The sequence below is a fragment of the Motacilla alba genome, chromosome Z, assembly GCF_015832195.1.
Source record: "Motacilla alba alba isolate MOTALB_02 chromosome Z, Motacilla_alba_V1.0_pri, whole genome shotgun sequence".
Taxonomy (NCBI): Eukaryota; Metazoa; Chordata; class Aves; order Passeriformes; family Motacillidae; genus Motacilla; species Motacilla alba.
In genome coordinates, this window is record NC_052046.1 from 69,289,238 (window position 1) to 69,313,799 (window position 24,562).

At 39.7% G+C, this 24,562-nt stretch overlaps 1 long non-coding RNA gene across 1 annotated transcript; it reads right to left on the reverse strand.

The window, feature by feature from the left end:
- Window positions 1-384: 384 nt before the first annotated feature.
- Window positions 385-8,741, reverse strand: LOC119695639. Its single transcript, XR_005255312.1, has 3 exons — window positions 7,981-8,741; window positions 3,737-3,860; window positions 385-1,175 (listed from the first exon to the last, which is right to left on the reverse strand). It is a non-coding gene; the product is annotated as an uncharacterized LOC119695639 (long non-coding RNA).
- Between the last annotated feature and the right edge of the window lie 15,821 nt (window positions 8,742-24,562).

A 24,562-nucleotide genomic window follows, 5' to 3' on the forward strand; every position in this document is an offset into this window, starting at 1 on the left:
TCTAAAATAAGTTCCATAATGGCAGAAAAACTGCCAGTCACATTCAGTGTGCTGAAAATATCAGATAAATGGCAGGCTTGGCTCATGTTAACAAGCTTTGCACTTCTTGTGTTCGTTTCATCTCTGACAAAATTCAGCACTTACAAGCTATTAAGGCTGCATTGTGCAAGTCAGAAATGCAGACAGATATTCTGAGAGAATTTTAATCATGTAATCACTGTACAAGACACTCAGATATTATATACTCGGATTTATTTATTTATTTATTATCCTCCTTACAAAACACGTACACAGACAAAATAACTAATTCTAAGAGACCAGCTTTTATTTATGTTCATCAAAACAGCTGTTTTGAAGGTGGCAGGACTGATGCTATTATCAGGGACCACACCAAGCCAAAAGGTCATATCCTAAAGCAGAGAGGAAAAGATATATTCTGATGGGATATTTTCAAGCTCCAGAAATTTACAAATGGTGCCAGAGGCCTTTGGAGCAGCAGGAGCCTGCACAAGCTGTCCTGGATAAGTCACTCTAATTGATGATACTCAGAACAAAGCCCACCTGAAGTGAAGGTGGCCATTGTCCCCTCCTGCTTTTATTGTTCCTGTTTATCTGTTCAGTGTGGTGATAGGAAGCACCAGCTCTTCCCATGAACCTGGGGAATGGGGCAGCAGTTCAATATTTCAGCACATTTCACAGGAGAACAACAAAGCAGAACCTTTAAAACTGCTCACAGAGCCAAAATACAAGGAAAGCAGCAGAGAGGCAGCTGCAGGAGGTCAGGAGGAGCTACACAAAAGGTTGCTCAGCACATCTCAGCCTCTCAGATGTCTGCCCCTCTGTGAACTCTTCAGCTCTTTAATACTGCGCCCACAAAAACCATGGGAAAGGAGAGAGGAGTGCAAGGTGAGTAGAAAAATGCCTTGTTTCCTGCCATCCATCCTTCTTCCTGCCATCCTGTAAAATTTTACTTTTACAAACAGCAAGGCTTCACTTCTGTTTTAATCTGTCTGTGACCATACAGAACACATGGAGGGAACATCCTCGGGTGCACGATGAAAATTAAAGAAGAAGGGATCATGGCTTCATGCTGGTTTCACTTCTGCCACTTCAAGTTTTCTGTGAGTTTCTGGGCCGGCCAGTTCAAGGAAAAGTTATTTCTGAAAATTTGATTTCTGAAAGACAGAAACAAGAGGAACACTTATTTCATGGTAGCCATATTTGAAATTCAAAGCAAACAGAAAGTACTTTTAGGCTTGGTGAAACGCAAGAGAAAAGAGAGAATCTTTCACAGTGTCTACATTTTCATGCTGCAAAAACTGGAAAGACTAAACCCTCTCTGAAAAAGCAAAATGAAAAAGTTCTCAAAATCCACACCTAAACTTCTCCTCAATAAGCAAAAAACAAAACAAAACAAAAAACCACAAAACAAAACAAAACAAAACAAAAACAAAAAAAAACAACGCAACACTAGAAAGCTCACAAATCAGGCTACTTTTCATATCCTTTTCATTTCAACAAAAAATGTAAGCTTCAAAATAATCTTGGTTTTCAGAGCTCTCACTCTCCTGCCCCAAAGAAAGGAAGGAGTCCCAATACAAAAAAAATTCTCAGAGAATGGGTAACTTGCAGTTTTTCTTCAAAGCAGTTAAAAGGCCAGCCACTGTATCTATTTTGAGAGCAGAGCTCCTCAGAAGGGCTTTCTAGCAAAGCTTTAGCTGCTTGCTGAGCCAAAATATATGGCTTCAACAACCTGGCAGCTGCAACAAAAGCAAAAGCTACCTTGTGTTTTCAAAATGACATTTATGAGACAAATTCCTGCTAGGGATCAGAGGGACAGAAAACAGAAGTGGACCCTGGTTCTGGTGGTGAGTTTATTTGGTTTCAGGATTACGAGTGCCTTTCATCCTGAGTTCTGAGTATTTATCAACCTTAACTAATCAACCACTAACTTACAACCATTACAACATCCCAATACTATGACAGGGAAATATTATGAGACTCTGAAACATAACACGTGAAGCGGAAGTGATGAGAAATTCCTTTTCTCCTATGTTTTCAGAAGTTATCTTTGGTTCCTGGGTTGGTATGAGCAGTAAGACAAAGAGACATATTATGTCTGTCGTGGGAGTGTATATTTTTTTATTCCTGTCAAAGCACTGCAGAATTTCTTTACAGGACTGCGTTTAGCCAATTGCATGGGTTATAGCAGGTGTTAGTTTCATCGTCATTTTCTTTAAACTGGATGATTTTTTACCATAAGGATTCCTAAGAAGTCTGTTCACATTATGACAAATGTCAGTGAACATCCATGAGTCACTGCTCATTTGCTCTGTGGCCTCTGGCTGTCTCAGCTCCTGACATATTAGCTACATGAAAATATATGTTCCCATTCCTAGTGCATTTCTAGAAACACATCTTCGCCTGACTCTTGTGGTTAACAATCCCACATCTCATTCAGGAGCTTCATGAAAATAATGGGAATTGCAGAAGGAAAGTTTTTCACATGGAAGGTGTATTTCAACCCTCCAACTTTATTCCATAAAAAAGCCCAAAGAAAGACAAATCTAGCCAAGATCTACAAAAAGCATATCTGAAATGAACAGTATGAGGTTTTTTGTGTCTATAGCCAAAAGGGTAAGGAAATAAAGACACTAAATCTGTGTATTTACTTACTTGAAATCTCATTCAAGAGATGGGGGGCTCTGAAACAAGGGAAACAAGCTGCACCACATTTTTTAGTTTTCATTTTGCCTGAAAATCCTGTCTTAATGATCAGGCTGAAATAATACAGGAAGTTCTAACTTGCATGCAAAAATGTGTTGTAAATTCACAGTCCAGCTTTTCCACTTACCTCAGGCATGTGCAGGGCATTTATTTAAATAGACTGTAAAAAATTAGATGCTTCTATTGTGTCTTTGCCTCAGCATGAAATCTGAATGAAGTGGCACATCAGGGGTCAGAAGTTGGTGAACTTACCAAAGCACCTGCCTTGGAAAGCTTCCAGTAAATACCACCAGAAAACTTCCTAAACCACCAGGGCTTTAGTTAGCTTTACCAGAATATCAGCTCAATCACAATCTTTCCTTTCCTTGATTCTTCAAAGTCTTCAATTTGCAGGTCATAAAAACATATGGTTAAAGAGATAAATAAAATGGGATGGGGGAGGGGAGAGAGAGAGAGGGAGAGAGGAGACCCCGGTCATGAGTCAAAGATCAGTCCTCATGGAGGTAACGATCAGTGCTCAGTTTATTGCAAATCTGAGGGTACATTTATATGGTAATACAGGGTCCAGCAATGTGGGAATATATTTGATTGGTTACAAAGCAAAAAGCTAACATAGCTTTAGTCACATAGCATATCTTGGCAAAAGTATCAGTAGAACATCTTGCCCCAAATCTTCTTTTCTTATCCTCAAAATATCCTGCTTCACATCCCTGGGCACATCTTGGCAAGTGTCTCCATATTGTCTGTCCAAGGGCAGCACATCTCTGCTAGAACGTCTCTGCTAGCAGGCACGCATGCAGGTTTGTGCAAGCAGGCCTCTCAAACCAGTGTCTGCTTAAAATGCTCTCTTCATTTCCCCCCTTTTCTTTTTGCACAACCTAAGCTTGCAGAAACAAGTTAAATTATAACATTTTTATACATCATATTTACTAAATTTTATGCTTATGCATACATGTTATTTGCTACTATAAGAATTTCTGCTAAAGTGTGTTAAATAAACAGTTCTTACAACGTGCTTGGCATTTAGGTCTTATCTTAATACAATGTTCATTCTTTCTTGTTGCATCTTCTTCGAGGACAGTACATGGTTTTCAGAGTGCTTCCGTGATTTGCAGGCCAGGGTTGTCCAATTCCTGCAGGAGAATATTTTGATCTTGTTAAGCTAAGAATCTTTCTACACTTGTTTCATTTTCTTTTTGGACAATCCAGACTCGCTTCACAATTGACTCTAAACTCTTTTTCATACAAGAAAGAATGCAAAAAAGAACAACAATTACAGCAAGAACAATAGCAAGAAAACCAATGCCTTCTATCAATAAGGTTTTCAGCCAACCAGTAATTCCCAAATCTTTGAGCCATTTGTCAAAAGGATTTTCCATAACAGTGAGTTTTTCATATTCATATCTTTCATATTCAATATTTCATATTTCATATTCATACCTTTCAGCTGGGAAACTTTTTTGTGAATGGATTTGGAATGATCAGAAAGATTCATAGAACACATTCCATCAAAATCTTCGCAGCCATGTCCTTGTGCTAGTAACAAAAAATCAATGGCTGCTCAATTATGTAATACAGCATGTCGTACACTCTCAACATCAGCTCTGAGCTCATCTAACACTTTAGAGGTAGTGTTGATTTGTTTCCCTGCCCAACAAGCAAATCGTCTCAACTGAGTGAGGGCTGTTGCAGAAGCAACCAGTGGTGTAAAGAGAGAGCCTAAAATGACAGATGGTCGTTCCCACAATTCAACATTGTCTTTACATTCAGGACCCAATTGATTAACACTGCATCTAACATGCTTACATTTGTGACTTATATTAAGCATCTGATGAATAGTGGGGGCAAACAATGTTAGCTTACCAAAGTAACAGGGTCCTCCTTGTGCTTTTGCAGGCCAAGCTCGATCTCCACAGATAAGGAATACTCCTGGAGGCAACATTTTTGCTTTCTCTGCTGCCTTACCATACCATTGAACAGACCAAATCCAATTGTTACAGTAACCAGTAATGTGGAAATACGAGGGGGATTCAGGGGTAATCCAAGTACTGTCATCTTTTGGCCTATGAAGTCTGAAACTGCCTGAAACAATGTCCTTTGTGTAAAGCCCAAAACCTAACAGTGATTTCCTGGCATAGATCCTAAGATACCAAGCTCTTGAGGTTCCATACCTGTAACATTCAACCCTTGAGTAATCTTAACTGCTTGAGTTCCTAAAGGGTGATCAAGATATATTTTGCTTGTTGTCCAAGGCCCAAATTCTTTCATTTGGTTTAAAGGGACTCCAATCAAACAAGTACGAAATGGATTGGAGGGGGTAGCCAATGATAAACAAAATGAATCTTGCCCTGCTTTGGTAGCCCAAGTAACCCAAACATTCTGCCCTTCAGGCAGAGTGTAAATTGATAGAATGCTGGGAATGTAACAACTTAGTAACAATATCACTGTCCAGGTTACCCACATGTTTGCTTCTGATGAGGGTATGCTGATTGTTCTTGTCAGCCTATAATTAAACTAAACAATTTCATTTTGCAATTTTTGTTCCCAATTGTCAAAATGAGCACCACAAGCCAAGTGCTTGTGTTTTCTTTATAGCTAAAACAATAGTTAATCCTTTTGTTAAGGCCCACCAACAAACAGTTTCTTCTCTGCTATCAATACTTTCTTGTAACCAAATTTCTGGGAAAAGCTGGTCTGGTTGAAAGTTTAGAAATTCTCTGCAAGTATTTTCAAAAGTAATATTAGCAAACTTGGTTTGGCATTCTATGCATAAAACATGACTATTTTGCAAACTGCAACAATGAATTACAAGCTTTTGTTTACAGTTACCACAACCTAATACTATTTCTGCTAACTCTTTACAATTTGCACAAGCAATATTTTTTGCCTTACATAATTGTCTTAACACAGTGTTAAAAGCTCTCGGTACAAATGGCTGATTTGTTAATATTGTTGTTAGCACTTCTTCTGCTGATGATGGGATTGGCCCTAATTCTGCACTGAGTTTGTAAAAAATTGGATAGATGAAATGCTGTCTTCTATATTGTCTTCTTTCTTCTGGGGTTGACATGCAGGACAGACAAATCTGCTAGAAACCTAGAGAAGTCCCTTACTTGTGCCAGATCAATTGTATATGGGAGTCTGAATTAAACTCAGGATTACTCACTGTCATCACTTGGAAGGGTCTCGTGGGTCTTTTGGACTGAAGCTGGAGTTCTGCCAAATGCTTTTTGGAGCGGTAAATGGAGGAAAAAGCCATTCAAGGAGGGCAAGTTGTTCAATTTTTTGCGTTTTTTGTGTTTGTGTATGTGTCTGTGTCTGCTTGGCACTTTCATCTACAGGGGTTAGGTGAAGTGTTGTTCGGCTTTCCAAGTTTTTGAACAGCAGTAGCTATCATAGATGTAGTTGGAGCCATAGCAGAAGATACAGCTTGTACAACTATTTTTCCTTGCTGTCTATCTTGGGTTCAATTTGCTAATTCAATCATATCTCCTACTTCAGCAGATCTTGGCACAGTAGCTAACAGTGATTTAGTTTTGGGGTTCGCATTCTCAAAGGCTAACAGTTTAAACGTGCTTTTCTTTGGCTGCTTCATCCATGTCAGGCTGAGCAATCAATGCTGATGTAAGTGGATGAACAAAATGAGTATATGGTTCAGAAATGCCTTGCTTGATATTAGTAAAAGCAGGTGAAGGGCCTTCTCCTGGTATAGCAAAAGAAGCTTGTCTGGCAGTGGAGGCAGCTAGATGATGTAATGCAATTGGATAATTCAGTTGTTGCTGCAAATCTGCAAATCTTCCTGTTCCTGTTATCATTTCAGCAGTGATCCCATTTAACTGATCATTTGGGCCTCTGCATCTAGCAGCTTCTATAGTAGCTAGACAATACCATTCTCTTTCCCAAAGAATTTGCTGTGATGGTGTAAGAAACATTCGTGCAAGATTTCTGCAATCATGAGGAGAGTTCACACCAACACTGTGAATCCAATCTAAAGCAACTCTTCCTGCTTCAGATTTTATTCCATTTTCTTGTTCTTTTTACTTGCTGTAAAATCTTCCAATCATGTTGTTCATAAGTGTTGGGGTTGCCAGCAATGACAGGGAGGGCAATTGCCCCAGCAGTGTGCCAGTACCCTTCAATGATAGCATCCTGTATGATGCCAGACCATCTTGAGCCGCTTTGCTGTCGTAAGGTTGATGGCTCAGCATATGGAGGAGGACAGAGTGATGTTATTGATGGTGCAGAGGGAATGCAGGGTTGAGACAACATTCCTTTTATCGTTGGAGTGGATCGAGTATGTTGAGAGTTGCTGTTGCTGTTGATTTTTTCTTTTATTTTGCTCGGGCTGTTAATCTTTTCTTCTGGCTGTGGATTGTAGTTTTTTCCTTCTTCAAACAACTGAAGACAGTGTTCCAGCCAATCTTGCAACACCTGCATTGCTGTTTCCATCCTAACTTGCAGCTCTTTCAAACTTGATTTAATCTCTGGTTGTTGATCTTCTTTGTCTGAGTTTTCTTCTTCTTCTTAATCTCCTGGTAAAGCAATCTCCTCCAGAGACAGAGCAGATGGGATAGGTGGGTACAATTTTGGCCAACAACTTGGCCCGTCCATCTCATCTGTAGTTGTCTGAGATATTTCTGGATTTGGGCTCAGTTCACTTGCTCCCTCTGAAGAGAGCACATCGGTAGTGACCGCAGAAGCAGCATCTTCACTCTCGATTGATTCATTCTGCTCACTCTGCTGTAAAAGCTCTTTCACGCTCAAACAGGGCTTACTTGCAGACATGCCTTTCACAGGATGCGAGCATCCACCCCCAAAAAACACGCTTATTCGACTCAAACCTAATGGGGATGAAACAGCACCAGCAGAGGCATTTGGAGAAGAGGTGAGTGCCTGAACTGCAGCAGCAGCTACTTTAGATTCGGCTTTTAACACTTGTGAAGTTTTTATGATCATTCTCCAAGTTTCCCCACAGCCAGAAAATGGTTCTTTACCCTTTTTATCAATTATGTTGTCCCATAAAGCATCCCCCACTTCACACCATGCTGCCCACTCAAATAATTGAGGGAGAGCAGATAGCAAATTTTCTGATCTTGCCCATGAAACGAGCTTATCTAACGCTTCTTCAGCAACTGCCTCTCCTCGCTTTGTAAGGATACTTATGTGCAGTTTTTTTGCTGCAGCATATTCAGATTCCATGCTTGCAAGCAAAAAGCAGAGGGAAGGAAGGTTGTGACCCTTTCTACTTCCTACCTCAGTCCGTAGTTTGCTGACTCCCGGCTGAAACACTGCTTGGGCTCCTCAACAGCCTTCGCTCCTGAATCGAAGCATCACAGCTCAGCTTTTCGCTATAAGTGTCAGCTTTTCGCTCAAATGTCGCTCTGGCGTTCCTGTGGTCCCAGTGGTCCCTGTTCAGGTAGCCAAATAAAGAGAGAGAAAGAACGGGACGGGGTGGGGGGAGAGAGAGAGAGGGAGAGAGAGGAGCCCCCGGAGTCGAAGATCAATCCTCATGGAGGTAATGATCAGTGCTCAGTTTATTGCAAATCTGAGGGTACATTTATATGGTAATGCCGGGTTCAGCGACATGGGAATATATTTGATTGGTTACAAAGCAAAAAGCTAACATAGCTTTAGTCACATAGCATATCTTGGCAAAAGTATCAGTAGAACATCTTGCCCCAAATCTTCTTTTTTCTTATCCTCAAAACATCCTGCTTCACATCCCTGGGCACATCTTGGCAAGTGTCTCCATACTGTCTGTCCAAGGGCAGCACATCTCTGCTAGCACATCTCTGCTAGCACGCACGCATGCAGGGTTGTGCAGGCAGGCCTCTCAAACCAGTGTCTGCTTAAAATGCTCTCTTTATATGGTCACACTCTCTTCTTGGTTTCCTTCAAATAATGCCAGTGTCTGTCTTGTGCCTAGTTTGGCATTTGACCTTTCTGAACATGGAAAAAGTGACAAACAATTTCCACTATTTTCTCTCTGAATGTCAGAATTTAATGTTTTCTGGTTTATTCTTTCATGTATTGCCATCACACTTTGTTTCACCTGATCTTGACTGACTATATACTGCATTGCTGTTTTCCCATTTGATTTGCTATGCACACAGAAGAGTTTTCTTCAGTCCAGGTACACTTGATATATTAGGTATAGGAAAGAATTTGAAGTGTAAGAAAGGTATTTGATTCTAATAACAGATGTCCCAGAGAACCAGGATTTATTGTTTAGTTTCCTTTTACTTGGTTCACTATGAAGAAAATAGGGCAGGGAAACAGCAAATACAAAATTTAAGTCCAAATCTGGATGTGAATTGAGGTTCCTTGTTAACTTTTGCTGTGATTTCTGATTTCTAAGTAAAACTCTGACACAAAAGCTGTCACCATATGCTTCCAATTGCTCATAGCAAGCTGGACCCAGAATTACCCACCCAGGCATGATGTGCAGCACTTCCACCAGTTTAGAGTCTGCCATGGAACTTCAAACAAGTCCTATTTAATTTGCATTAAAATATATTTTCCAAGGAGATCCTGGATTTACCTGTCCCCACAAATTGAGATGTTTGATTAGCAGTGGCAAGCAGATTGGCAGAGCCCACTCTCCTACCAGCCTGGATCAGGTGGTGGAGCAGGATCTTGACAGGGAAGATGTGGAAACAAAAGAGGTTCCCTGTCACACAGGGAACAGCTCTCATTTCCAAATCCTTACAGCTGCCCAAGTCAGATCAAGAGCCTAAAGGATGTAATGACACCTCAGCACTGTGGCCATCTTTTTTGTAGTCAAAGAAGAAAAGACAGATCCATCTGGCTAAAATACTGCATAGGAGCCACATTTCACATGTACATTTACCACTTTATTGCAAGGAATTAACTTATTTTCTAACCATGATGCTCTCAGCCAGTTCAGACACCAGGACCAAAAATGTAACTGGTTATTTCATGCCCCACTTATTTAGATTTTACTAAAATTGATCAGGATAATGGTATGCTATTCAAGCAAGGAGGAAAAGAAATGCACTTTTTTACTTTAATATTAAAGCTGGCTTGTCCCCAGATCTCTGCAAGATGCAAAACCAATATTGAATTACTGCACATCCAAATAAATACTTTTTCTGGGAGAGAAAATGGAATTATTAGGTTAGCTTCATTATTCAAGAATGAAAAAGAAACAAGAAAAGTAAAACTGGGATTATAGGCAAAACTTCAAAACTGCGGTTGTTTTAGTATTGCAAAGTGTGATATAACAAGAGAAGTTAGGTTTTCCTGGCATGGATAGTGTGACAGCTGTATGAGGCATCAGTTAAACCAGAGCAGTGTGGCAGTTACCTGTTCTGTTATTCCATGTTTTCCTTAACCTGCCACTAGTGTTGACAGGGTTACAAGACCTGAAATATGTCCTTGCTTTCCCATTCAGGGATCTGTATGGAGCTGCTAGGAATAGTCTCAGACAGTTCCTCACTAATGCCAGTTTTGATCCTTTTGTTTCCTTTACTTGGCCTGCCCAGATCCACTGATCACCTGGGACTTGGGGAAGCTTAACTACCTGTAAGAGCTTCCAGCATGCAGCCCTTCCTACTCTTCTGTGCTGCCTGGCAGGTGCAATTTAAACCACAAACTCTGGGAACTCAGAGAATCCTGGAGTCACTGAGGTTGGAAAAGACCTTTCAGATCACTGAGTCCAACTGTGAATGCAGTAATGCCCAGTCTACCACTAAACCATGTCCCCAAGGGCCACATCCACCTGTCTTTTAAATCCCCCCAGGATATTTAAAGGCCTCCCCAGGACTCCGTTCATTTTGGTCTCACCTTCTCCAGGTGCCAGCATCAGAGTTGGAGTTTATGCAGCTCAGCTCTTCATTCTTCTCACCCACAGCCTCTTCTTACACTTGGCATAGCACAGGGCTGCAGCACTAACAAGGACTCATGTTTGCACATGGTTCTGCCTTTCTCATCTCTAAAATCCTTCCTGGGTGTGCTTCAGAGAAAGTACCTTATGAGTGAGAATCATTCTATTTACTCTTAAACCTTACTCTTAAAGCCCACTGCTTGCTAAGAGCTGAACAGACACAAATGTTTGACATTAAAAAGCTGCACACAAAGACAGCATAGATTTTTCTTATGTGTACTAGTTTTTGTCTGCTTTGCAAATTAGGATCCTGGGCAATTGTGCCTAGGCAAGGACAGGAATATTTAGTAGCAATGTTACTGAGCATCGAGTACCTGAAATGGTTTAAAATATATTTGGCTGGCTTTTGGCTGTCTTGTCCAACCAGCAGCCCAGGAAAAATGGTAGTGCAACATCACATAAGTCAATGCATTTAGATGCATCTTATTCTTAATGTCCTTGCCTGTTTAACTAAGGACTAACTAAGGAATTTCAGTCTTTTGCTATAAAAACATGTGGAATTGTCCCATTACATTTCAAGAAAGTTAAATTATTATTAATGGCATCTCCATCTCCAAACTATGAGGCCTTCCATAAATTGCTATGATTCACTAATCTTCATGCATTCTGAATACTCTGGCTTTTGGAGGCACCATCTGGGTCCAGGCAGCACTGACTGATCATAGAGGGCTCCTGCAGACAGAGTTTTCAATATGCTGCCTACCTTTGTGAGGTGATGACAGAAACCCTTCATTTGGCCCAAAAAGCCACCCTGTCCTCAGAGTGCTCTCAAGTAACATAGAGCAGGAAACCTGTGCCAGGGAAAAAGTACAGAAGTGGAGCATCTTCTAAATAATAAACCCATTGCACCAGGCAGTGCAGGAAGATTAGCAGGGAGGCAAACAGAACCCATTGTGATAACTTACTGCTCATTTTTAGTAAAAGAACTGCTAATTTAAAAGATATTTTGTCCTCTGAAACAAGTTCCTCCTAATCTGAACATGTTATAGTAGCCATTACTACCATATTAGTAATACTTTCAAGCCCCTTTTCTTATCATTGTTTAAACATCTGAATCCTCTTGAAAATCAAGCCAAGCACAAAGTATATGGCACCCTCCATGAAATATCCCTGTAATGGATTAGAAGAGACAAAAAACCCCAAAACAACTGTAGGGGAGACATTATGAGCCTGAGTTTATAACCACATTCTAACCAACTAAAGGAAGAATAAATGGGTCAGTACAGAAAAAACAACAAAGCCTCTCAAAGGAAAGAGGGCAAACCTTGAGCTCATGTAAACTGCAGCTTCATTAAAGTCAGTGTATCCAGGCCTGTGTGCACCAGGAGAAAATATGGCTCTGGATCTCTGCTTCTTCTGGTGGGGACCATATGGCAAACCTTCACATGACTGAGCTCTCTTCATAAATGAATGCCTGTGTCAAGCTGACTTTTTACACGAGTTTCCTGTTTGTGACTTGAGTAACAGCCATGAATAATTCATGATGGAAAAATACAGATTTACAGTGCCTTTCCATCATTTTACCACCAGGCTTGTGCTCAGCACACTCAAGCAATTCCACTTCTGGGCACTTTAGTAGGCAAGGCAGCATGCTTCTTGTGGAAGAAGTACTAGTTTGGGTAATACCTGATGTCTGCAATGCCTTTCTCACATAATTCCACGAATAATAGCAAAACAGTAAAGGACAAAGCACCGAGAATGAAGAGAAGGATGCCAGACCACTAAATCTACTGTGGGGGCAATTTGATTTACAAGCAGTTTTTAGCATGGTGAATGCAACAGGTCATCATCCTCTAAATTATCTGAGAGATGTTTTTCACCTGCTGTCTCACATTCAAGATCACCTATGGCACAGGGCAAACCTCAGCACTGCCCAGAGGGCTTCCCCTTTGCAACAGAACCACTTATTTCACTCAGTGAATCACAGCAGGCAGAGCAATTCTCAGCCCACAGACTTTGAATAAAAAAACAGGAGTGCCCTCCCTGCCTCTCCAGTTGCAGAGCATGGCATTCCCCTGGTGTCCATCCCTTTTGCACTGCTAGCACAGGCAAGCAGTCAACCCCATCTCTGCTACAAAAACTCCAAAAGCTTATTCTGAATTTTTAATTGCAGCTGTTTTGGGTCTTGTCTGTTTGCAAAAAAAAAAACAAAACAAAAAAACCAAACCTAGATTTGTCAGTGTGCCGTATAATGGGAAAGTCTTAATTTTATTTTTCTTTTTTATTTTCTTTTTTTTTCATTTTTTTTGTTTTTGCTTAGGTTTTGGTTTTGTGGGGTTTTGTTTGCTTATGGTTTTGTTTGCTTGTTTGGGTTTTTTTGCTTGGTTGTATGATTTTAGGGGTTTTTTGGAGTATGGGGTTTTTTGATGGTTTAGTTTGGGTTTGTGTTTGTTTTGTTTGATTTGGGTGTTTTTTGGGGGTTTTTTGTTCTGGGTTTTTTTTTTTTGGTTTTGGGTTTTGGGGTTTTTTTTTTTTGTGGTTGGTTGGTTTTGTTTAGTTGGTGTGGTTTTTTTGTTTGTTTGGTTTTTGCTGGTCTTTTTAGGCCCTAAGGTGCTGGCCTTTTCAGCAAAGATCCAATTCTTCAAAATCAATTAGTAATTTTGGACTCTCCATTTTAGTGCATCCCACATCAGATACATCAATATTACCTCATTTTCTGAAATAGCTCAGTATTCAGACTTGGAAAATTGGACCTTCAGGTTAACCAATCACTAATCCTCAGTTTTTATTTACTCCCTAGCCCCTCACCCACAAATCTTGTTTTCTATGAGAGAGAGAGACTGGATTTGTTTCTTCAATGACAAATTCATTTACTCATCAAAGCAAAAAAAGTTGTGAATCAAAACACAAGAGAGAAAACCAAGAAGCAGCAATGAACCATGAGTCAGACTTGAGTCTGCAAAGAATGACTGTCTGGAATTCGGGCTCTACTAAATCCAACCCATCACAGATTGATGAAGAACACCCTCATTTATTGCCTACAGGAATTTTTCTAAAAGGATTTCAATCCAAAATTCAGTTTTGAGAAGGAGAAGGAAGTTGGTGAGTCATAGGATTGTAATGCATCAAGTTTGGCTGTGTATTTGCAAGATGATCCTACTTTCTCTTGCTGTGGATTAATGAAAGAAACTGAACTGTCCTTGACAACAGCATGTCAGGATGCTGACACCTTTTTCACCTTCAAAAATTACCTTATGGTTATCTTTAAATAATACTTTGCATTATTTAGACAAATTAAACTAACATAGAAGATTAAAAGAAAACCCAAAAAAACAAACAAATAAACAAAAAAAACCAACAACAACAACAAAAAAAACCAAACCTTTCAGAGCCTGTTTTATGTCTGGCTCTGTATAATAGAGATCCTGAAACATGATCCATCCTGACAAGAAAAAGTGTCTGCCGCAGTCCAACCTGCAGGGAAGAGCTGATGCTTGGAGATCAGTATCCTTTCCCTCCATTTGCCAATGTTCCACAAGGCAAAATATCAGGGAAAAAACAGATTACATGAGACACATGGATATTAGAAGAATTCTGTGCAGTAGCTGTTAGGATTTCCTCCCCCAAAACAGACCTGGGAAATCACCACCTGGCAGATCCTCCCCAGAGGAAGCAGTAGAGAGCTGACAGAGTGTTTGAAGCAGTTGATCTGAGTATTAATAGGCAGACTCCTCCTGCAGTGCCAAATCCAGACCCAGCGTGGAGGAAAAAAGGGTGGGAAGAAGATTCTGAGATGAGACTTTCTTAGAACAGGGCAAGGTATGGAGGAAATGGAAAATACAGCAAAGTGAAAGAGATTTGGGGTTTGTCCTACAAGCTGGAGCTGTTGCAAGAACAAGGAATGAATGAACTTTCTTCAGAATTCTCAAGAAGGAAAATTATAGTGAAGGCATTATAACAGCTTATGGACCAAAACTCATGGTGAGTATTACATTCATTCTCAAAACACTTTCTGTTTCCCTTTGGAGACCCTGGTGTCTCTCAGACACAATCATTATCACAGTTCTTCAAAAGGTTAATGGCAATGATAAGTGTTCTGAAAGAGCTTCTTGTTTATGAAATCTACTAAAGAACAGTTAAATGATCCTCACATTTTGTTTGCATCTGTTGCAAGTGAGTGGTTCAGATGACTTAAAGAAGGACAAACAAGGGATCAGCAATAGTAGGTTTAATATCATTTGCAAAAGCACAAAAAACTTGGGTGGCAAAGTTCACTCTGTTGCTTAATATATATGGAACACACAAAGAAAAACTGGAATGAAAGCAATCTACAATGATTTATGGATGCAACACCACGAGAAGTTAGTGTCAGGAGACCCAAATAAAATTTGATCTTTAGGTGATTACCACAGACTACACTAAGTACCTTTTTTCACTATGAACATCCCGAGCAGCAAACTTTACCCTTAAAACAAGTTCAGTTCTTCCTACAAAAGTGTTTCTGTCAACAGATTAAAAGGACTCCATGCGAAGAAACATAAACCAGTTTCCCTTATGCAGAAAGTTATACTCAGAAGGAAGTTCTGTTCAGAATCTCTTGTATCTGCTACAGACAAATAAAACTAGTTTATTAGTTTCCATGATCTGATGGTTTATATTATTGAACTAGCAGAAGCTAGAGGATTATGATGATTTCCACTCCTAGAGATGGGAGAAATTACTACCTTTTGTCATCCTTGTTGACAAAAGGAAATAGGAATCCATATCCTGTTCATTCACAATTTCCAAGAGAACTGAGTTCAGATAAAGGCCAAGTAGTTAGTTAAAGCTCCATGCAAATTACAATGTAATAAATTTCCAAACTGCCTTGTTTTGTTGTTTAGAAGAGAAGAATTCAGGAATCCTCACATACTATTAAAAAAAAAAATCAAGACAAATTATGTGAGTGTCTCTTTAAAAGCTCACCTCAGACTGGAAAAGAAATCCCACTTCATAACGCATTATCATGATGATTAAAATAGCTGAAACAATTTTATAAGGGGATAAAACCCTATACCCTATGTAGAGGAGTAGGCTATGGCTCAAAATTCAAGGTTTTGAAAACTCTTCCTCCGACCACCTCCTCCCTTGGGGTGGGATTAGAGGGTGATTGAAGTCAACAGGACTATTCATTTTCCGACTGGTGACAAGCATAATCACCTGAGGGAGCTTAGGCTTGGGGTCCTAGCCGTGATCAAATCAGCTTTGATGGTATTTCTTGCCTATGAAATAGATGTAATCCTCTCTATTTCAGGCCCTGTAAGAGCTAAATTTACTCAAACAACAAAGGTGAACCTAAGTCTCAAAAAACCCTAAACTTATACAAGGTGTATATCTAGAAGAGTTCTGAATCCAGTGCTGAGCAAATCGAATCTACCCATCAAACTTTGATTCTGCCAGCAATGCCTGTGCAGGTGGTTAGAAAAGGACAAAAGCATATATGTTGGACAGGAGTAGGACATAAGACAAATTTAAGTAAAAACAAGAAACCCCAGACAAACAAAAAACTCAAACCAACCAAAACATGTCTGGGGGATTTGCAAGTGTTCTGGTTTTTCTCAGAGGTGGAATGGTTTTGCCCTTCTTTCACTCCTCTAGCTCCAGGAGCTAAAACTCCTGGTTCTTCACACAGTCACTGCGCCCTTCACCAGTACTTGTTTCCTTCCTGAAGTCAGAAAGGCAGTCTGCTGCTCTTTCCTTGTCACTAGAACCAAACACCTCAGCTAAAAAAAAAAAGGAATCAGGGTGACCTAGATAAAACTGCTTTGCATTTCATAGTTTTCTGTTGCCCACAAGCATTTGCTGTCCTCAAGCTTAGGATAAAAAATATCCTAATTTGCAGCTAATATTGCAGCTTTCTTCTTTCTTAACTGGTTATATTCTCACCCTTTTTTCTCACTCTCTCTCTTTTTGTTTTTTTGGTTTTTGTTTTTTTTTTGGTTTTTTTTGTTGTTTTTTTTTTTTGTTGTTGTTGGTTTTTTGGGTTTTTTTTCTTTTTTTCTTTTTTTTTTTTTTTTAATTTTGTTTCCTTTTTGATTACAAACTTCTGTTTTCTCAGTATTCTACCCTGAGCCTTGAACTCCTGGGGGGGATTCCCTTTTTTAGATTCGATGCTGAATGTTATCCCTTAGCTACACTGACACTAAACTTGAAGAGAGGAAAGTTAAATTATCAGGTCTGGAATATAAAAAGGTAGAAAAGAAGTATTATAACATGAATCCACTACAAACCTTTCATAACTGGGAAATCCTTCCACAAAGTGCCATAAATTAAATAGAAAATATTTTAGTAAAAAGAAAGCCAACAAAAAACTCCCAAACTAAAAATCTTAACTCTTCTGTGTACTAAATCCCAGAAGCTCTGATGTTCTGATGTTTTAAAACATTCCTCTGTTATGAAATTCCAGACATTAATATTGGTATTTTTTCATGAGTGTCTGAAAGCTGACTTTTAAGTAAAAATCTTTTAGCAGTTGGAAGAGGTTCTATCCAATTCTGAAGCTGTTGTGAAAAGATGTGAAGTTTTCTTAGGGTTTATGTACTTAACAGTAAAGTCAAAGTGTTGCCTCGTCACACTCCCAGGTGTGTAAATTCTGATTCTAATCTCTTGGCTCAAGGTTTTCTGTTCTTATGACAAACCCTGAACTCATAAAGTGCAATGTGTAATGTTAGCATTTGCAGCTCTTTCTTGCTACTAAAGTACAAACCTTATAAGACATATTCCTGCAGAGTCATCATTCTTTTAATTAATTTGCCTATTGAATAGGTCTGCTCCTATTAAATAACCCAAAATCCACTACTGCCTCTTTATGATGAAGGAAAATATCTTCATCACCCCAATGCTGACACACATCAGTTATTGGGTGTTGTCATGAAAATGAGGGGGAAAAAATGTCTTCTGGGGACGTTAGGAAACTGTTTTTGAGAATCTCATTTCAGTCCTAGCAATCATGAATAGGTGAGGATAGTCTCTTGGGATGTAGGAGCTGCACAAGTAACTCCAGGCATCTTTGGGAATTTGATCCTCAGTCCATTGAATGGCCCAGCACAAGGAATACTCTCTCAAGCAGATTCTTCCTGAAAACAAGCAGAGGGAGAAATACATTCAAGGCATGCAATTTTCCCATTAGTTTTTATGTTGTGAAGATCATTAAATAAAAAGAGAAGCAGTGAGGCAAAGGAAAAGTACTGGAGTTTTAAAGAAGACTCTGAGACTGCATTGCTGGGGAAAATTGCTTAGATAAGCCTAACCAGGTCCCAGAATAGGCTAGAAATAAATAATATTTACATTAGGAATCCAATCTTTTGCCATTTTGTGAGGCAATAAGCTTGGGATTGATTTTGCTCATATATCTTTTATGGCTAACACAATGTGTTAGTAGACTGCAAATATAATTTGTTTGGTGTATTTCAAACCCAGAAATACTCCAGAACTTTTCAGGCATACCTCACAGAGCTGCAAAAATCCACTGTGCACATACACATCTTTGCAACTTCACTCTCAAGTCACTTGGAGTAGAATTACTAGCTTGCTCAAAGTTTGCAGAGTGGTAGAAAATGGATGTATGAATTACAGAAAGGACAGAAAAAGAAACATTACTGTCTGAGGGGTGACTGCTGATGGTGCTTGGAGGGGGCAGAAATTTTTAAGCCAAAGTGCTGAAAGATCTCAGGCTGTGGAGATGTAGACAGTGACAGAATAAGGCAAGAGAGAGAAAGAAACAAGGAAAGAACACAACTGTCTGACAAGCTCTGCTGCAACAAGCCTCTAGTGAGCTTTGACATGCTTTCTATTAAGTGAGAAAATAATTGCACACCACCAGGGAATTGCTGAGTTCATCCAAGTTGGGGTAGAAGTAAGGCAATATTCTGAAATGCCTGTGAAATCAGAGATTGATTGATTGATTGATTGACTCACTCACTCACTCACTCACTCACTCACTCACTTATATCATTGTTCTTATTTCCACCACTGAACTGCAAAATCTACATGTCATGCTCCGACATCTAGATGAAAAAAACTGTCAACACAGAATTACAGAAGAGTTTGGGCTAGAAGGGACCTTTAATGGTCATCTAGTCCAAGCCCTCTGCCATGGGTAAGCACATCTACAAGTAGACCAGGTTGCTCAAACCCCTGTCAAACCAAACTCAGAAGGTTCCCAGGCATGGAATCAGCACTCTGGGCAACTTGTGCCAGTGTTTCTCCATTCTTTTCACTAACAATATAGCCTGGCTTACATCAAAAACATTAGCTCTTGTCCTAGCAGTACAGGCTCTACTAAAAAGTCAGCCTCCACCCTTCTCGCAGGTCCCCTTAAAGGTATTAAATGGCCTCAATAAAGCTTCTCTGGAGCTTTCTCTTCTCCTGTAGGACTAAGCAGCAGGAGACAAAGGCATAACCACTAGCAGAGAGCAAAACTATCTATTCTATGTCTGTGTGAAGAAAAATGGACAGAGTAGGGGATGCGTAAATTTTTTTACTCTTTAAGATTTGTGGGATTTTTCATGTGACCTTTCTTTGAGCCACATGGGCACATATCAAAACATCAGGCTGATTCAATCAGAAAGCTGTGCATTTACCAGGTACTCCATGGCCCTTCCTCAAGGAAGCCATTCCAATTAGAAAAGGGCTGACCTAAGAGCAACTTTTCCTTTAATTTGCCATCGTAAGTTTGGTTCAAGGTCATCATGGTTTGCAGCATTCACAAACTCTAGCACTTTAAAATCTTTATCCCCATCACTGTGAGTTTTCAAATGCAATAGCAGCCCCCAGCAGAGTCAAAGAGCCTCCCCCTCAAAATGCCATCTGTTTTCCCCAACAGTAATGTCTGCTTCAGGAAAACCTGCAGTCTTTTGGAAGCAAGTTGCTTCTAAAGCTTTTGAGAATCTTCTGAATCCCTAACAAAAGATTATTATCTTTTCTAAACTCCTGATCCTCACATGGACATAAAAATAAATCTCCACTTTATTTATAACTCTTGATTGAGTTAGAAAGCTGCCCTTTATCTAACAAAACAAAAAATGGCACTTAAAGCACTTCTAATTCATTTGGCTTTCTGTTCCTTCATTAGCTGAATACACTTTTCACCTGTATTTTTCATTATTCACAGCAAGTCTATTTTTACAAGAGTATTTTGACAACTTTTTAGCAGCAAATGCTCACTGATTTTATGGCAGTCCTCTGCAGAATGTTCTACATTATATGCTTCCCTGGCATGGTACCAGCAGAACTCAATGTTTGCTCTTCCTTCTTAATTCAGTGTATGAATACCATTTGGAGGGTTCTAATATTTAAAACTACCAGTCCTCAGCAGATGAACCACAGGAGAATAGCAACTAAATCATCATGGACTCTTCCCACTTTGCCTAATTCTGCCAGGACCCTGCTGCTAGTACAAGTTATGTGGTTGGATGACAAGGCCTTCAGCTGAGATAATTTAATGTGTTCCGTGTGATTAAAGCATTATACACTCATATGCTCATTCCTCCCACAACTGATGACTTCTTGCGGGAATAGTCAAAGGGAACCTGGTTTCTCCTGAATGCTTATTGGCTTTATATTCAAAAACTCATTTAGGTCTAGTATTCCATTAACATATGATTCATCTGTATCCAAGCTAACTTTAAACACATAGAATAAGCTCAATCACACTCTTTGCTTTCCTTGACTCTTCAGTATGCAATTTGCAGTTCACAAAAACACAGTGTCACACTCTCCTCTTGGTTTCCCTCAAGTAACACCATGGACAGCAATCTCTGGCTCATGACCAGCCTAGAATTTGACCTTTTTCCACACAGAAAATGCAATATATAACTTGCCCTAAAAATGTTGTTCTGTCTTTGTTTAAAATGCTGTCAACTTGACCATTTTCATCACAACCTCAAGTTTTGTGTGTTAGCTCACAAAAGAATATAAACATTGAACAAGGAACAAATAATACTGTTTTAAACAAAAATGTGATTTTTTCCCTAAAGGACTTATTTAAGCCACTCTGGAGCACTGCATAAAAGCATTCATATTTTAGTCCGAATAGTGCTTATTTTGGATTATGATTGTTTCCGTGGGTGTTTGGCTCCACTGTAACTAACTAACAATTCCTATATTAGGCTAAAGAGATTCAACTCCCTCCTGTAGACAGGTTTAGCTCCTCAACAAACTTGCAGTGCTCCTTATCAGCTGTGGGTTGTTACCTAGGCAGGGACAGCACATCCAGACAAATAATTCTGAGGGTTTTAAATTATTATTAGTCATCAGTGAATAACTCATGGCAGCCTTAGTAAATCCTGTTTCTTTTATTTTCTGCAATCAGCTTATGTTTCTTTCTGGAATATTTATTGTTGCCCAAAAAAAATTTGTCAGATGCAGTCTCAGCTTGAAGATCTATCAAAAGGAGCTGCTTGCAAGTAGCTGCTGGACAGAATTCAAATTCATGGTAGGTTTTCATAAGGCACACAGGGCTCAGGACAACTTTCTTATACTATTAATTGCAAAACTATGACTGGAATACACAGATTTGAGTTAGAACTTATTCATTTAATTATCTGGGGGGGATTTAGCAGGGAGACTAAGGGAATCTTAGCTTCTTCTTCCCACTCTAAGAACACAGGACACAATTGTGCAGTTTCCAACTAATCAATATTTTTTAGGACTCTGATCACATCTGAACTGATGAAATACTTACTTTTAAAAAATGTATTCAAAAAAGTCTAGTGTCCTTATGGAATTTTCTCTTCTGAATTTGGTAGGATATCTGCAGAACAAAGGAAACCCAAGACAAATAAACTTACATGTGTAAGTAATTTCAGGGGACAAAATACACATAATTCACTCAGTTGAAGTACAAGAATTCTGTTACACACAACTGAATCCACGCTTGTAAACAAATCTGTAGCTTAGTTTAAAAAAAACAAACAAACCAACAAATGTTTTCTTAAAATACTAGCTGCAGAAATTACCAGTTATTTTTGGTAGACTCAGATCATGTCAATTTGTCTTGAGGCTGTTGTATATTGGATTTCCTGTGCCCACTTTTCTCCACTCCAAAATACTTATGATTCCTCATTAGACAGATATTTTATCCAAGTCACATCAGATACTCCTTTTTTAATTATTATTTCTTCAGTGGGTAAATTCCTGCATTTGTCTTCTCCCTTACTTCGACTCCTAGCCAAACCAAGCAGCTGTGTACTCCCAGCTTACAGATTCATAAGAGATATCCCCAACAGCTGGGGACTTTGGGACATTTAATTAATGTGTGTGGCTATATTATAGCTCTGCTCTCATCCTTACACATTTATTCAGGTTCAGTTCATGAACAACTTGTGTGCATGTGAGAAATAATTCAGCTTGCAATTAAAGATGCCTCCTTCATGGCAAAAAATGCCTCTAAGGATCTAGAACATCCTTCTCATTCATATTGAAATTCAGCAGCTAAAATAATATCTCCCCAAGTGATGTTCCCAAGGAGTTTCCTGCTGCCTGCAGAAAAAGTCTGAGGTAGGAGACCCTGAGCACTTAAATATGATCTGCATTCTGAACAGACTCCAAAGTTTTTCTTTCACTTCAGCCTTTGTCAGCTATGAAAATGCTTCTGCCATCAATTTAGGAGCCAATGCCCAGGTGGCCAGATGTTAATGTCACTGACAGACTGCTTGCTCCTGTTAAGTGGTGTCTCATTTCACCCCTGCTCCCACTGAGGTCAATTTGCTGGGGGCAAGCAGTGCACAAATTCAGCAGGATTTGGCCTTCATTGGGAGTCTGAATCTTTTTATGAAAACTGAGTAAACAACTCTTCTGGTTTCCTGCCCAGTCAAAACTTTTATGTAAGGTAGAAAGACATAAAGTTCCTGCAGCACACATTAAAAATATGCTGGGGAAAGCTGCCTGGGCTATTCCTGCCTCAGGCAAAGACAAACTCATCTGTGGGATTGATTTTGCTTAAGGACCGGGCTGTACTTGGTGGGTAATTGGGGAGGACAGGGAATCCTGATGTCTGCATCAATGGAGTTGATTCTGGATGAGAATTGTCTTTCTGCACCAGCTGTACATCCGTCACCAGACCTGGCACCTCACAGTGCCCATGTCTGCCACTCCACATCTAGGGACCTGAGCCCAACCACGCTGAAGAGGAATGAGCAATGACCAAACTGGACAAGTGCTGAGGTAATGGAATCCAGGCTGACTTCAGCAGGTGACAATCCACTGCCACACACCATCTCTCCTGCCCTCAAAGACTGCTTGACCTTCCCAAGGACAAGGTCTAAATCACAGAATGTTCTGAGTTAGAAGGGACCCACAGGGATCAGTGGGGCTAACCCTTCAGTGAATCCCCCACAAAGGGATCAAACCTTGGTGTTATCAACACATGAGCCAATCTCAATTTGTTAGCTTCCTTCCTGAGTAAAATAATTTTTATTTCCTGCTGTAACAGCAGCCTCAGCCAGAAGAAACAGCCTCAAAAGTGCATGGGGGAGGGCTGACTGTGTGAAATGTTTCCGTCTCTGAAATCAAATGCTGGTTGCATTGGGACCCATAGGCAGTTTTAAAATGCCCTTCGCAGACATAATGTGAACTTTCTGGATTTTTTAAAATTGTAATTGTGGAGATGGAGGTGACTCAGAACTGCACAAATGGGATGTTTGCATTTACCTTCCCCATTATGGGTCCTTGTTTGCCTTTCCATGCTCCAACTTTTCCTGTGACCCCCAAGTACTACCCAAAATCAGCCTTCTCCCACATGCTGGTGGCCCCTGTTGCATCACAACCTGGCCAAGAGAACCCCAGGTCTGGGGCTTAGAATGTGTGAATGTGAGTGTCTCTGCGGGTACACACATTTTAAAATTAATTTTAAATCAAATTAAATACCAGCTATAGTACAACTTAAATTGGAAAACATGGAGCAGCCTAGCCTTGCCTCCTATAATTTTTTTTTGGCACTGTACTGCAGAAAAAATCCTGGGGTTTTTAATTTTAAAACCAAAATAAGCAATACACTCATAACCTTTGTGCTCAGGGATTATCAAGAAATGGGCACTGGTAGATTTGAGGGTTGTTGAAGATGAGAAAGATTTAACAACTACACGAAGTGAAGTAATAAAGAACTAGGAGGTTTTTTACAGTGCTTTATTTATTGTGCCTATGTCATTGTCATGCTAAAACTGCACACTGCTCTGGGCATAAAGGAGGATTTTAAAAATAATTGGAAAGCTGTATAATTTCATTGCTGTGGCTGATAAGAGTTGTAAAAGTGTTGCCATAGCCTGAAAATCTAAAAATTTCATCCAAGTTTCATAGTGCATATATTTGAACCCTGATGTTTGTCACTTTTTCCATGATTTCCTGTGGTTTGGACTGGTTTCCAGTCTGAAAATTACAAGTTGTTGCATTCAGTCTGCCATAGATAGACTTCTCCTAATCTGAAATAAGTGTGCTAAGTGTGAATTTTGCTCTGTGTGAAATAGCATTAAATGTGCTGCAAACACAAGTCTACACAGGAATAATATCAAACTAGGGCCACTAAGAGAAAAAAGAAGCTCTTGATTATCCTCTTACTATACAAACTCTGCACCTTACTCTTGCATTTTCAGGCTGGAGTGGCAACATTTTAATTACAGTAGATTAAATAAACTTGAGAAGGAATTAAATATTCCAGGCATTTTAAAAATAAACTCAGTGGACTTTTATAGAGATGGTCCATAGACTAAGGGAAAGATAGTTGTGAGAAAATCTATCAAAAGATCAGAAAGTTAATGGTGCAGTAGGAAGTGTGACACCTAGAGCGACCTAAATGGTGCACAAGGGGTGGGAACTGTCCTGGTTTCAATTATTAAACAGCTCTCATCTCAGTCCATGAGGTATTGGGGGTTTTTCCCTCCCCTGACTCTCCTTCCCATCCTACAGGGCTGGGAGTGAGCAAGGAGCTGTGTGGCACTCGGCTGCCAGCTGGGG